This window comes from Chlorocebus sabaeus, chromosome 10, assembly GCF_047675955.1.
Source record: "Chlorocebus sabaeus isolate Y175 chromosome 10, mChlSab1.0.hap1, whole genome shotgun sequence".
NCBI classification, from domain to species: Eukaryota; Metazoa; Chordata; class Mammalia; order Primates; family Cercopithecidae; genus Chlorocebus; species Chlorocebus sabaeus.
Window position 1 is genome coordinate 116598255 of NC_132913.1, and position 10660 is coordinate 116608914.

Here is a 10660-nt window from a genome sequence, read left to right on the forward strand (position 1 = left end):
GCATAGAAAATCCCACCAATTTAAACTCTCTGTTCTACAGTTCAATGGTCTACTCACTCTTGACTGCACATGAAACTTAAATCTCCCCAAACTCCCAGCCTGTGCTTATAGAAATTGAATCACCCTCAGTTTATATACACCCAAATAATGTGGCAAGATCTCCTACCATCTTGATAGCTGCAAAATAGCTCCCAATAAAAGAACAGCCAGTTAATTTAGGGTGTCTCCAAGGAAATGTCTTTTATGGCCCCACAAAGTCTGTAGTCACCATTTGACAGGACCATGTTCTTCTTCCCCAGTCCTGTCTGCCACTGCTCATGCATTTAGAGCAGCATCACATTCGTGAGGGTGACACCAATGTTCATGCCAAGGATACAGAACCCTGCTCTCAACCGCTGGCCTTCCAGAACTGTGTAGAGTTAGAATCAACCTTGGAAAGGGCTTCTGCCCAGGTTTCCTTGAGATGATCCTTCCATCTGGCCCTCACTCTGCTAGCAAAAGGAATTTATACCCAGGCGAAAGGTCTGGACAGATAGCCTAGTTCAGCCACGTATAGATGGTCTATTGGTCCCACAGTAAGATCGAAACAAAACAAAAACATAATCCACTGGAAGTCAATATCAAACTAAGTAATGATCTCATTAGAAAACAAAGGAATAAAAACAAAAGTTAAAGAAAGTTTTATGTCACCAGGTAATTTATAGGACTTCTATTTATTTTACGGATCTCACCCAAAATATAAAGATAATAATAACATTTAGCATTTATTGAGTGCTATTAGGCACGGTTTTATGTGCCTCATGTATGAAGTCATTAAATTCTCACAGTAGCCTTGGAAAATAAGGACTGTTATATCCAATTATACACCAGTTTAGGAAATGAGGAACAGAGAGGTTAAGTCATTTATCCAATGATACACAGGCAGTTTGGAATCAAAGCTCTTAAACAACTCTCACAACACCTCTTAGAAACAAAATGGGATCTGAATTCAGACACTCTCCCTCTAAGCCCAAGAGCCTGAACAAAGGTTTTTGAATGTCTTGGCTTTAAGATGCTGCTCTACATCTTGGTGTAAGATCTCAGCCAGAGACGGTGCAATCACAAAAGAAGAAAAGCAGGAGAGTCTGCATAGTAAGACTGCTGACATGAAGAAACCAAGACGTCCCTTTATGACAATATACTGTCACCTCCACAGATTTTGCTTTTCAGGGTGAGCCTTAGAGTGGCAGATGACTTCCTGATACATTCTACTTATTATACCAAGAGCTATTTTCTAACTCTGAGACAGTTTCATGGGTGTGAATAAATAAGTTCAACAGCAGAGCATAGGATCTAGTGATTTTCCCCTCATTCTAAAAAGCCTCTGAATTGGCTTAAGTCACAGATATTCTCCTAACTCAGGAAACCCCTTGAAAGCAGCACTGTCTCAGCCTTTTTTTACTACCTACCAAGCTTGATCATCCCATTGTTCCTGTCCACATTGTGGTGCCAAACTGCACTGCAGCCCTCACTCCCTAAAGACATTAACAAAAGGTTGCACTTGGCCCAGGAGGCAGGAACCCTCTGGAGGGTCCATTGCAAAGGGGAGGTGAATTCCCTCCTGGGCTGGCATTTCTTTTTGCTCTCACAAATCCCTCTCCTTGGTAGAAGAAAGAGAAAAAGCAAAATGTGCAAGTGGAAGGGGCTGGCTAGAGCGAAGGAGCAGCCCAAAATTTGGTTCTTAAAATTCCACTCAGGGGCAATTCCATCGGCCCCATGTAGGCTGCAGCTCTGGTGGGGCTGAAGTCAAAAGGAAGGGCAGACAGCAGCAGCTAGTAATGTATGTTACAATGACAATGTGTGCTTAATTTTTTAATTTTTCTAAATGTAAAATTTTACTTTGTGCCTTGTTTTTATAATTTAATATATAAAATGTATTAAATATAAAGTTACCCAGACTCGAGTTTATGGATGCCTTCCAATTTCTAAAGTAACAGTATTCTGGGTGTTATGCAAAGTCAATATTGCAGTAGAGGGTGTTGTCATTTCGCTGGGGTTTGGCAATCACCACAGAATCTGAGAAATTAAATGCAAACTTGATTGTATATTTGCATTTTTCTAAGAGAGGATTCATCACTTTCATCAGATTCTCAAAGGGATTAGCAATGCAAAAGAAGAAAGGAGACACTGTCGATAGTAAATTCCTAGAAGTGGAGCTGTGGTAGCGATGACTATAGGCATCTTTAAGGTTTTGATGTATATATTAAATTCTCTTTCAGAAATATTTTTCCCATCTTTCTTTCCAATAGCTACACTGGAGACTCCCCCGACATACCAGATGTTTTTCAATAATGATGATCATCATTTTATCATCTTTGCTAATTTGACAGATGAAAAATGGTATCTTGTTATTTTTTGATGGCTAGTAAGATTATATTTTTTTCATATATTTGTTGGCAATCTGTATTTCTTCTCTGGTAAATGACCTGTTCAATTTCTCTGACCCTCTTTGTTTCCATAGAGGCTTGTTTATCTTCTTTCTAATATTTATAGTTCATTTTGTTTCATACCGCACTCCATTGGGCAGAATGTCCAGAACAATGATAAATAAATAATATGGGGTGGTAATGACAATCCTGGTCTGTAGCTGAATTTATTTGAAATGCAAGGCAATTCTAGAACATCAGAAACACATCATGAGCAAATATAAGCACCCAAATACATTTTACCAACTTACATGTCACCTACTGATTTATTAGTAGCAGCTCAGATAACTGATAACCAAGAGCTTAATATAGTATAAGATGATATAAGAGACATGTTCTCATTTCTTTCCCAAGTTTAACAGCTCAGAAATCTAGAGGTTAACCTCTTTGCACTCAGGGGACCATAAAAAACGTTCTCACTGTATTCATGCTGTTTTGGAATTCAATCAGAGGAGCGAAATCAGAAAAAGTCATCTACACAGAACACACATAACTCTGGAAAAAGTTTGCTGCATTACAGTGTCATGATATTGAGCTGCCTTTTCCCAGAAGCTCCCAAATCTCTTATAACCAGTTTAGTTTACACACCAAGATATATATATACACACATGCATAGAAGTATTAATATATATATGTTTATATCTATATGTACACACCAACATATAAGTAACCTCAGGTGGTCAAAAATTCTATAAACATTAATTATAGCAGAGGAAAAATATGAAAAAATGTCCAAATAATAAGTCATTTGTCTGTAGAACTTTTCCTAAATGACAGCTCCCAATTCTTTAGGTTATCTTTCTGTGAAACTCAACAGAAGCACAATCCCTGGGGCAAGACAAGAGACTCTAAAATCTTAGCCAACCATACAAAAGGCCCTGCAGCCATATCTGTACAATCCCCCATTAGAGCATGTGGTCATTAGTTCCGCATCTCTCTCACATATCATAATGCAAAATGAGGGCCATGACTGATGAAAACCATGGAGATGGCTCTGGCTGTCAAAATGTACAGCCTCTCCAGCCGAGCTCCAGTGCTCTGTTGATCCTAAATCAAGGGCTCAGGACTGCTTCAGCAGCAAACCCCTTGTTCTGTGGTGAAACAGACTCTACACATCTGGAGAGTGTTTTAGATTATACTGAATTGAGTCATGTGTCCTTAACAATATTTCTTTTCTAAAAAGTCTTTCTTTCCAAATGTTTACATGATTAGTATACTCTCAGTTCACAGTGTGGTCGCTGCCAAATAATGGTGGATTGGGAAAAGTCCCGTGAAACTGTGACCACTCTACCTAGTACAGTGTATAAACTGGTGTGTACATGCAATAGACTTGCACAGGACTCCCACAGACACATACTTGTCCTGCCATTAGCCACCTGGTCACTGAGTGTCCTATCTAAAGCTCTGGGTGTAGCTCAGATGGAAGTCACTGTAGGCCCTCTACTAAATAATCCATGATACCACCCTACTGTCTTGGGAGTGGCATAAAGGTCGTTTACCAAACAAAAACAAAGAGAACAAAATCATATGCTTAAAAGCCAATCATTGCTCTTCTAACGATATGCCTTTTATGCATCTACTAATATTTTCAATGAAGAAAATAACTATTTGCTACCCATAATTGGCCAGCAATGCATGCAATGAAAGAGCAAAGCTTAACAGAACTTAGGCAGGAAGGTCAGTTGAAAAGGTGATTTGAAACTAGTCTGAATTCCAAATTTCTTTTAGGATTTTCTATGTGTACTCTCTATGATCACCGTAACGCCTGGGCTCTGTAGGAATTCTAGGCTCACTCCATGACTCTTTCAGGTGTCAAGCCCTGTACCTTTCCATTTTCCTACTGCATGGAGGAAATTAACGCAAATTCTCCAGAGAATTTTGTTAGAAGAAAAGGAACACAAAGGTAAACAAATAGAAAAATTTAATCTACTAAAACAGATTAATATGCAAAAAAACTTTTGGATTCTAAGATATCTGATTGCTATTATTATGTGAATTATGGTCTTTTCTATTTCAATTTTTTGAGACAGGGTCTTACTCTGTGGCCCTGGCTGTAGTGCAGTGAGGTGATCTCAGCTCACTGCAGCCTCTGCCTCCCCAGTACAAGCAATTCTTCCGCCTCAGCCTCCCAAGTAGCTGGGATTACAGGCGTGTGCCACCAACCGTAGCTAATTTTTGGATTTTTAGTAGAGACAGGGTTTCACCATGTTGCCCAGGCTGGTCTCAAACTCCAGAGCCCAAGCGATCCACTCACCTTGGCCTCCTAAAATGCTGGGATTACAGGCATGAGCCACCACACCATGGACTTTTTAAAGCTAATAGTCCATTACCATTACATAACAAAATAACAATACCTAAGGTGTAAGTGTGTTGCAGGGAACAAACTTAATGAGGTAACATGCATAAAAAGTCAGCACCACGTCTGCCCAGTAGTAAAGTCTGCAAACTGTTGTGCCCCTACTTGCCAGTCCAACTTGGATTCTTCTTCAGCTCCCAATTCTCTTTCTCCCTGCCTTATGGTAGGTAACCCATTCTTCCTATAACATTGGCCTAAATTCTTCACATCCTGTCTAAAGTCAGACCTAGACTAAATATTTCCCTTTAGAAAAGTCCCAGCTGCCTAGTATTCAGGTCAGGAGTGTCCTTTGGTCCCCGGCTCAACTGAAGTACAGGGAAATGTGTGGGCTCTGGGACTGACAGACACTCAGAATGTCCTGGCTCAGGCTTTCATTGTTGGTCCCATCCAGGGGACACTGGATAGTTGACGTCCTCCACTTCTCTATTTCCAAATTTTACTAAAGTGGTTTAACAACATTATAGTGCCAACATATTCAGTGACAGGAATAAACATAATTTATATATGAAGGCATTCTCATAATTCATATATGTGGACCCAAAGGTTACAACTGCCCAGAGGAATGTACAAACTGAAAATCACCTTCTTGAGGTCCCTGGGGGAAAAAAAATCCCATAGAATAAAATATACTATGAATGTTTGCACCAAATAGATTTCAGACTTCTTTATAATACTGGATATAGGGGGAACTTCTCCAATTAAATATTCTGTTTTAAAGATAGTTTAATTTTAACTAAGGTGTTTAGCAATAAAATTTCATAGTAAGTTGTTTCTGCTCTAAAGAGCTGAAAGACCATTTCTACTGCTACCAAGGATCTTTCCACCTAACTGTTATTTTAGATGGGTCTTGGCTTAGAGAGCTTTTTTTTTTTTTTTTTTTTTTTCCAACAAATGGGAATCAATAAAGTACTTGCTGCTTTTAAGACAGATTTATGTGTTGGTTTACTTTCTCCTCCAGAAGCCCTCACACCTGAAATAAATTTACTTGGTAATCTGTTGTCTAATTTGACCGGTGGAAAATGTTCATTTCAAGCAGAAAGGAAAAAAAAATGGCCTGAAAACTACCTGGAGGAAACCTGGCTTCTAGTTGACATGAGGAAAAAAGGTATTCAATAACCATTTCAGGAGCTAGCTCAATGTGGATACTGATAGTAGACCAAGAATAATGAGCATAAGCAGATTTTTACTTTGAGTCGTTTGAAAGTTTCTTTTATAAGGAGGAATTTTTTTAAATAAAAGGCTCCAATACTAAAACAAAGCTTCATCTCAGATGACTTCTATTCCTCTATATGTGCCATGTATAATTATTTTGAAAGCTGTATTTAACAAGTAAATAATTTTGTGAGGTTTTAGTCAATTATAATTTACAGCAGCAAAAGCTTGGGCCACAAGAACCTAATAGAACACTTATAAACATAAGCACTAATAGGTAGAAGGCAGATTTCTCTCAATTAAAATATATGTGAGGCATAAAAATGTATGTAAATACGTAATGCATGTGTCATATTTTGGCTATAACTATATTAATTCTCTTTTTTTTTTTTTTTTGACTGGACATTTCTCATACAACTGGGTTTCTTACATTTCTTGATTAGAGAAAACAGTTTCATTTGAATTTCACCAAAATGGGATTTTCAAAAACTATAAACTCAGAAACTATAAATATGTTACACTGATTAGAGAATGAAAAACAAGCATTTGTTTATTCAAAAGCAAACATTTACTGAGTACTTAAAATAAGGCAGAACTGTTATAGGCATGTGGAGACAGAAGACAATAAAACACACACAAATTTCTGCCTTCATGAAGGAAGAGAAAAATCATCTCCTCTCCTTTGCTGTAATCCAAGCTAGAACTTGTGGCACCTGCCAACCCCAGGGGCCGCATGGGGCTTCGAGGAAGGTCCCTCCCAGCGAGCCCAAGGAACAGCCTCAGTCTCCCTCTCTTGTCCTGCATGGAGTTCCCAACTCACCTCACTTTGGACTGAGAGAAGTTAACTTTTTGCTTTCCAAACTGGTCTATTGTTTTGGACACAATATAAAATGTAATTTTGTGGTTTATAGTTACTTGAACAATTGCTCTGACGGGGCTTAATGATAAAATATCAAGTGATTGTCTGCTCCCATTAAGTACATTCTTTCTAAACTGAAACCCAGCAATCAGGGACAGCCCAATCAGTCAAGACAGACTCATGACCAATGCTTTGGGATCTCCTGGGGGCAGGTTTTAGAATTAAGATTCAGGAAAGTGCTTTGAATCTTAGAGAACAACTTTAAGAAATGAAAATGTTCCCTATCTCTCCTCATTTATTCAATTCTTGTTCTAATCACACAAATGGATGGTAACCAGAGACTGGATCACTACAGAGTGGGAAGTATATAACTGGTGGTTTTTATATGCTCATAAGGCTATTAGGCAGGGTGGGATATTAAAAAAAAGAGCTTGCAATCAAATTGAAATCAGCAAACACAAAGTGAACCCCAATAATGCAAGAAAGCAGGTAATTAAGCGATGGTTTGCTCAGTACAACTGATACACCCAACAGGGGATCAGAAAAGACCAGGCTTCATAAGGCAGAATAACCTTTCAACAAAGGAGAGATTAGCATAACGCTTGGCTGAAGGAAGAACTGGCTGAAGGAAGAATCATGCAAATGTGGAGTGGAGAAGCTCATCTGACAAGAGTAGGGTTTGTGTGTTGAAGAGAAGTGGCATGTGATGCCGAAAATGGAAGTAATTATCAAAGGACCAGATGACTGAGAAGACTTCACACTAGGTAGAATCTATGAGGGAAAGCCAAAGAACATTTGGTGGGAATGAGTCAAATGTTGAAAAAGGTGTTTATACAAGTTTATTTTGGTGGTGGTGGTGGTCAAAGTCAACCGCAATGTGACCAGCCAGTCACAGAGAAAAATGTTACATTGTGTCTCCATATAACACAGTACATTGTCTAGACCCTAGAGAACCCCTGAAGGTTATCTGATTGTGGTTTTATAGGAGTATTTTACAACTGCTGCAATTCCATAAGCTGTAGGTAAATGACAGTAATGCATTTTGTGTGCGTGTGTGTGTGTGTGTGTGTAATTTTACTCAATTTGTACATTCATTTCAATATTCCTGACCTATCAGTGAATCTGCTCTTCGGATTTTCCTTGGGAATTGGTTATAGCATCTGCTTGGCTCCTCATGGATTGGCAAGTATTAACAGAAAAAATTACTAATGCATATTCATTTCATATCTGTATAAAAGTCAGGATTTTGTCTTTTTATGAAAGTTACTGTCTTTTAACACAAACTAGAAGATAAAGTCAAGTCATGGTGCAGACATGAGTACCTCAACAGAGGTCAGTATCATTGCAAATGAAGAGGAGGGAGAACACCAGATTCTTCAAAGAAAATGATGGTCAAGACATGGTGACTGACTAGGTACTCTGAATTCGTCCATTGTGGTCTCTTAATACTTGCCATTCATCATTGGTGCTCATGCTCTCAAAGTTAACAGATCCTTCTATAACAGCTGAAACATGCAAGGGTGCCTGATGCAGGAAGAGATGTGAAGCAGCTCAAGCAACTGAGGCTCCCTCAACATGGCCTCCTTTTGCAACCTTTCCTTCTCCTCATGGGCAGCTGACTTCCTACAATTTATTTCAAATACCAGCCTTTCTACCTGTGACTTCTCTCCTTCAACCTTCTCTGAGGAACGTAGGGTGAGAAAAACAAGGGTAATTTAACATGTTTAAAAGGTATTTCCTTTCATCCTGCCAAGCCACAATTTAAAGGAGAAAACTAAAAAATAAGCAGAAGAGAAAATACTGTCAGGAAAAAGATAAAAAGTGGAGTTGCCTTGGGTATGCACCCATTTGATTAATCTACATGTGGACAATTGGGAATTGATTCTGATGATAACTATGACTTTTCCTATTCGTAAAAGCCAAATAAAAGAAAACCAGATATTTTTATCTTTTAAGTTATCTGTACATATAATATGTTTTTGGTTTGATACACAAAATACAGCATGTGGTAAATTGAAGATAACATTACACTCATATTTAAGCAAACAAACTTACAAATACATCTACCAATTTTGCTGTGTAAAGCAGGATAAAGCCTGAGAATATGGCCATAAAGGCTGGATTTGAACATTCTTAGGCATACATTCTGATTTCAATAAAACAACTCATTTGTAGTGCTTTAAAAGTTTCCAAACATGTCCACATAGGGCATTATATTCAATTCTAATCTTGTAAATCAAAGTTCCCATTTCACATAGGAGCAAGTTAAGGCTGAGAGGATGAATTGCCTGTCGAAGTGGACACAACTGGCTGTTAAGAGCTGGAATTCAAATCCAGAGAAACCTCACATTCAATTAACCTTTCATTAACCAGAAAAGGCAAGTCATTTGCGTACTATACTTAATCGGGGTATTTTGAGTGGTAGAGTATATCTATTCATTAGTACTGTTTCCCATTTCCAAATGAACTCTCAGTGGCTGGTCTCAAGAATGTTTTTCATAGCTCCTGGATCTAGATTAGTCAAAAGATAAGAATATTAACAAGAGTATAAAATCCACAGAATAAAGCCCCAACCTCTGAAGACTAGATGACTAATGACTCATGCCCCAGTTAACGGCCAAACCCTTGCCATTTATGGTCACGAGATTGCCACGTAACAAGCCACTGAGTTTTGGGATGACTTGTTATGCAGCAATATTGTGGCCTTAGATAACTGATACACACTGCTTCTGTTAGGCACACTACCAACTTGCCTTTGATCTCTCAACATATCCCTCTTGCAAGAAGGAGTAATTTGCATGATTCAGTCATCCATCTTTAGGAAACTAAACCCTGACATGCTAAATGTAGCAAATCAATAAGGCCTCAGCATAGTGTAGTATAAATGAATCTCTTTCAAAAAAATTTTTTAAAAACATATTTCTCTTTGACTACAACCCAGAATATAAATAAATAAAAATTTAAAAATATATTTCTCTTTGACTATAGCCCTTTCACCTGATTTGGTTCCCCACCCCCCCCGCCCCTACAATGCAACCACCAAGCAATCTGATCATCAAAAGGTGTTCACACATTTCTTGCTAAAATCAATTTCCAGGGTAATAAAGGGCATTGCCAGTATGATTAAAATAATTCTACCTCAGTGTCCCTAGTGGTTCATCCTCTAACACACTGTAATATTAGAGATTCATATTTCCTGATTTTTCATGCCCTGAAGTGCAGAAAAGAGAGGCAGGATCACCTGGTCCTTATGTAGCTAGAAGAGACAACGTATTCCAACAAAGGATTGTCAGCTTTACTTGACATACTATTTTTCTAGGATTGTAAATGTTCCAAAAAGAAAGTAATATAAGCCACTTTATCATAACAGACAGAAATGATTATTTTTGCTGACCTCAAGATGTGTTGAATATCACTACTATAAGAAACAACAAACAAAACATCCACAACAACCTAGAAGAACATAAAAGTTAAAAACAAACTACTGGCCAGGCCCAGTGGCTCATGTCTGTAATCCCAGCACTTTGGGAGGCCAAGGAGGGCAGATCACTTGAGGTCAGGAGTTCAAACCCAGCCTGGCCAACATGGCGAAACCTTATCTCTACAAAAATACAAAAATTAGCCGGGCATGACGGTGGGTGCCTGTAATCCCAGCTACTCAGGGGGCTGAGGTGGGAGAGTCACTTGGAGGCCAGAGAGTTGCTTGAACCCAGGAGGCGGAGGTTGTAGTGGGCAGAGATCATGCCATTGCACCCCAGCCTGAGCAACAGGGTCAGACTCCGTCTCAAAAAACAAACAAACAAACAACAACAACAACAAACCAACTAA

The 10660-nt window shown here is 38.6% G+C and overlaps 1 protein-coding gene across 1 annotated transcript in view; it reads right to left on the minus strand.

Annotated features, from left to right (window-relative positions):
• PID1 (phosphotyrosine interaction domain containing 1) overlaps positions 1-10660 on the minus strand; it is a 253765-nt gene that overhangs the window by 22697 nt on the left and 220408 nt on the right. The gene's annotated exons all lie outside the window — the stretch shown is intronic.